Raw genomic sequence first — 5,901 nt, 5'->3', positions numbered from 1 at the left:
TTAAAGATTTTCAAACTTATTTTACAAAGGAATACAAAGTCGTGATTTTCTTAATATATAAAGGTTTTTCCAAAGTTTTCGTCTATGTTTTTATACTTCTACTTGGTTAAGATACCACTGCGTTATTTCTGTTTAGTTAATACCTCCACTTCATGATACACTTATACTTGAGAACGTATCCACTTTGTGATAGAATGTCTCCACTTCGTGATACACTTATACTTGAGAACGCCTCCACTTCGTGATACACTTATACTTGAGAATGCCCCCATTTCATTATACGGTTATACCTGATAACACTTCCACATAGTTAGATGTATGCTTGTGCTTGTATAGATGCATATAAATCATGTTTGAAGGACTTAGGAAGGCTTATTCGCCCTATTTCCTTTTCTTCGTTGAGATGTGGTCTGGTGGGATCGGATGTCCGTCCGAAGGTCGTTCGATCATTAATTATATATTATGTATGCAAGCATAGTCATATGGGTTTACATTAGTCAGTTCAGTTATGAGTCTCTACCTCTAGTTCAACACTTATATTGGAAACATACTACCCACTATTTGGGATGCATCTTCGGGACACGGCCTTCTCCGTCGTCTAGTTTGTAACCAGAGTCTCCTGTAGGGAGAGCGGACATTGTGTGTATAGATCTATACGGGGTTGACACCCCCGCACCCTGACTGCTAGCTACAGTCCACGGCCTACCAAGCCAAGGGGTGACAAATGTCATATTTTATAGACGCTTGTAGGGCGTCAAGTGCTCTAGTGTCGGTTAGTATGGTTACGAGTATCCCAGGTTACTTTATAATTCATGGCCTTAAGGTAACGATATTTCACCAGCAATTTACACTGTATGCTGGAAACCCACTCTCAGAGTCACACTGTTTTTAGACCTTGCTAGCTGTATCTTTCATTTGATACTGTCTGCGGTCTGTATTCTCTGTTTTAGACCTTACTAGCCGTACCTTTCATTTGGTACCGTCTAGGGTCTGTGTCTTCCTTTGTTAGACTGAGTCAGGCGTGTCGTTTGTTCGATACTCTCCTGGAGTCTAGGATTCCTTTGCCTTAGTCAGCAGTCTTCACCGCTGAGGCATATCTTATTTCCATGATTCCTCTTGCTTTCTTTAATAATCAAATTCTGTATTTTGATAATGATAGCGATTAAGGGAAAACTACCTTTTTACCACATAACTCCATCCAGTCTTGGTAGAAGACTGCTTTTATTAAAGAAAATATAGGATTTTCTGGAAAAGACACTAATGTAATGGATACTCTAAAACTACCACTTTTATTAAAGTTATTTTGATAAAATGACACTAAATACTTATGAACTCACCAACATTTGTAAAAATGCTAATACTCGCTTTTCAAATAACTTGTATTCTCAAGTTAGCATTAGACAGGTACATCCCCGAAGCTTCTGATGAAGATAGCTTAGTACCATGCTGTACTTATTATATTTACTTGTATTACCTTGATGTACTGTTATGTAAACCATGTAAAACTATTACTATTAATGCAATGTTTTGTTGTACTTTGATTACTATAATGCATGTGTTGTGATACTTGACATGATGTCATCCACCCCAGAACGTTTCCGTTGTTCCAGTTTTGGGGTGTGACAATATGTGATTACATCTCCAAGATGTGACCACACCTAGACCTTACCTTGCCAATAGGGCTTGAGTGACCTTAAACTTGTGGGTTAGGGAGAATAATTGGAGGAGGTGAAAGAAGTATGATTTCCATGGGATATCATCTTCATTTAGGAAATCTTGTTTCAAGAGATTTGGGAAGATCATAGATGTCTAAACCATACATCTTTTGGGAGATATTCAATATAGTTGATTTAAAGTCCTTAATATAACACCCAGTATGAAATATTAAGGCTAGGACCCTACAAACTATTTTATAACTTAGAATAGGGATCCCGTAATCCAAGCCATAAAATATTTGAAGGTAGGTGAATGACGATTCACCAATTTCCACCAAGATAAACGAAATGTATTATTAGGTTTTAATCGGATTTGAAACTCCTAGATGTTTTGAGATTCATTGAACTTTTCAATGGCATGTTTCAATCTCGAGTGTGCCCTTCAGGTTTTGTGACTGGGATGTCGAGGATCACAAAATAAGGTGTGAAGTAACCATGCAAATTACTTGTTACCCTTAAGTGTTTACCCCTCAATCTATGTGTCGGTTAACCACACACGCTCCATCGATACTATGATAAACATTAAGTTACCCTTTGCCTACCTTGTTAAATACGAGTTAGTGTGTCGGTTAACCACACACGCTCCACTAACCGACTTAAACAAAGTGAAAAGTGTAATTTCATGGATTAGCACCTTATTCACATTTTCCTAAGTAACTAATATTGGGTATTTATAAATGGTTTAGTTAGTATTTATCATTAATACTTTTAATGAAGGGAGAATTCTAGTCCTTGTCCTACCCGTTCGGCTAACGACCCTCCACCGGTCAAGGAAGCGGTGGGTGAGAGTGGACACCCATTAAAATGCCATTTTATAAGCAGTAACCTTATACGCCCCTTATAGACCGGCTTCGTGAATGAGGCCTACTAACGGTAAGACTGACTTTACTCTTATACATATATATTATTAACTTATAATATTATAAAGTATAAGGGTTGAATTTTAACTTTTAAAATTCTAAGGGTTAACTTGGAATTAAAGTATTCATAAGTGAAAACTTTTCAAATTCCAAAACTTGAGGGCAAGTTTTGAAACTATTCAAAACTAATTAATTCCATAACTTATGTGTTTAAAGTAGTTTTAATCCAAAAACTCTTCAAGTTCCATAACTTGAGGACAAGTTATGGAAGACTTTAAACTAATAAAAGAATTAGTTTTTCTTTATTTTATAACTTATGGAATTAATTAAGGTTACACTTTTTTATTTATTTATTATTTAATGAAGAGACTCTTGGTCCTCCATAACTTGAGGACAAGTTATGGAGTCATAAAACCATTTAATTAGAACTAGACTCTTCATTTTGTAACCTTTTCCAACTATTATGAGTTTTATGAAACTTAAATGTGACTTTTCATATAACTTGAGGACAAGTTACAAAAACACATTTTAGAATCAACTCTTAGATTAAAATGGATTGAAAAAAACAATTTCACATAACTTCCTATTAATCTAAGCAACTCATAAGAACAAGATAATTCAAATCAAACTTTTTCATGTAATTAGTCTAAACCTTAAACTAATACCAAACATGAATCTATTGACAAATATCTTTGAAATTGGATTAGCATGAACATTACCACATCAAAAACAAGTTTATAAGTCCAAAAACATCTTAGGGTAATGTTCCTAGTCCAATTCCAGCCAAAAAAACTCGAAAATATGCTGTCTGGAGCTCCTACTCGTCGAGTGCATGAACCTACTCGACGAGTAGGATGATTTTACTCATGGACTCGGCGAGTTCATCAGTGGACTCGGCGAGTCCAGTGCCCAGAAAGCCAGAAAATCGAGTTTTTCAGCGTTTTTCAGCAATTTGCATCAAGTATAATTGAAAACAAGTCTAGCCTCTGATACCACTGTTGGGTTTTGAGCATTCTAACACTCCTAAGTGTACATGCAACCCTAAATACCTTGGATCTATGTTTTCTCTATTATACATGAAAATATGAACATCCAAGGTATTATCCTAATCTAGCATACAAAACAATGAATATAACAAGATAGAATACATACCTATTTGATGTAGAAAGTCTTCATGAAGCTTGAGTTCCTAGTGCCTCAAGTGTGACACCTCAAATGGTTCACACAACACCAAATACACTTGGAATAACTTGAGAGAAATCCACAACTCATGAAATCGGCTAGCCCTTCTTTTACACACACTAGTGGCCGATTTTGGTGAATAACATGATGCTTATATAGTGTGTTACAATTAGGGTTACACCATGTAAACCCTAATTGTCATGACCTTTGATTTCCATGACCCATGGGTTATGTAACCTCCATGGAGCATCCTATGGGTTTTAACCCAACTTGATTATCCATGGAGCTTTGGCCCACTATATAAGTTATGGATGATTTGCACAATCAACCCATATATTTAATTAGTCTTCTTTTGATCACATAATTAATTCTAAATTAATTCTTGATCAATACTAATTAAATATTATTATTCTTATTATTAATATACTAGAACTTATAATATATTAATAACCATAAGTGTCTTATTTCTCTCATTTAGTCTATCCAAGTGCATGATGCCATGCAACCCAAATGGACCATGCCGGGTCGGGTCAAGTCTTACCAATTATAGTTATGGACTTAGACATTAATCCAACAGTTCTGAATGCAGTCTTCTCTATATCTTGCTCTCTTACTTTCAACTGATGATATCCTGACCTCAGGTCGATCTTCGAGAAATAACTTGAGCCTTGAAGTTGATCGAACAGGTCATCAATCCTTGGCAATGGATATCTATTCTTTATTTGCCTTGTTCAGCTCTCTATAATCGATGCACATTCTCATACTTCCATCTTTCTTCTTTACGAATAACACCGAAGATCCCCAGGGTGATGAACTAGGTCTAATGAAACCTTTGTCCAATAACTCCTGAAGTTGCATCATCAGCTCCTTCATCTCTGTCGGTGCTAATCGATAAGGTGCTTTTGCTATTGGCGTGGTCCCTGGTAACAAGTCTATTCTGAACTCCACTTGTCAATCAGATGGTAATCCAGGAAGATCTCCGGGAAATACTTCCGGATAATCGCACACCACTGGAATACTCTGCATCACGTTCTTTTCTTTCTTAGCATCAATCACGAATGCTAAATATGATGTACATCCCTTGGTCAAACACTTTCTGGCTTTCATTAGGGAAATGATTCCAGAATTCACTCTGCTTTTGTCCCCATACACCATAAACGATTCCTTCCTAGGCGGGTTTACTTTCACTATTTTCTTCTTGCATAAAATCCCGGCGTCATTGGCGCTAAGCCAATCCATTCCCAAAACGATGTCGAAACCATTAAGTTCGATAGGCAATAATTCCTCGCGAAAATTATTCCGATTAAGGTCGATTAAGATGTTTTTCACACGATGGCTAATAGGTACAAACTTGCCACTAGAAACTTCGACTAATAAAGCATTATCTAGTCTATCAACAGGCAAAGCTAGTTTTCTACCAAACTCATGTGAAATAAAGGAGTAGTTGGCTCCAGAATCAAACAAAATTTGAGCAGGTAGTTCGTTAACAAGAAAGGTACCTGAAGCGACATCAGCTTCATCTTTCGCAGCCTCAAGTGTCATCTGGAAGGCTCTCGCCTTCAGCTTTGGTGGAATGTTGGGTTTCGCTGCCTCCTTCTTCTTCAGACAGTTTTTCAAAATGTGCCCCTCTTCATTACAACCAAAACACATCCTTTTGTTGTTCAGACACTCATTGGAAAAATGCCCAATTTTTCCGCACTTGTAGCAGGTTACTTCCTCACTACATTTTCCAAAATGCTTTTTATTGCACTTATCACACCATTTCACTTCGCCTCCCTTTCCTCCAAACTTCTTCGAATTTGACTTTGAAAATTTACTTTTCTTATTGGAACTTGAAGTTCCTTCAATTTTTCTCTTTTCGCCAACTTCAACCTTGTCGGCGGTCCTTCCCTTGATCATGTCCTCAACAGACTTGGCAGCCCAAATAGCTGCCTCTAGAGTAGGTGCCTGACGCACTGACACCGCGTACTCCCATGGAAGTCCTTTTACGTATCGGTCAACCTTTGTCAGCTCATCTGTCACAATGCTCAAAACAAACTCCATCTTATCGGTGAAAGCGTTTGTGTATTCATCAACTGACATGCTCCCCTTTGTCAATGTCAGAAACTTGTTCTCTAACTCCAACAGATTTTGGGCCGAACAGA

The sequence above is a fragment of the Lactuca serriola genome, chromosome 4 (assembly GCF_051521515.1).
Source record: "Lactuca serriola cultivar US96UC23 chromosome 4, Lser_US96UC23_V15, whole genome shotgun sequence".
Taxonomy (NCBI): Eukaryota; Viridiplantae; Streptophyta; class Magnoliopsida; order Asterales; family Asteraceae; genus Lactuca; species Lactuca serriola.
The sequence above is the reverse complement of the archived record's forward strand: the minus strand, read 5'-3'. Positions refer to the sequence as shown.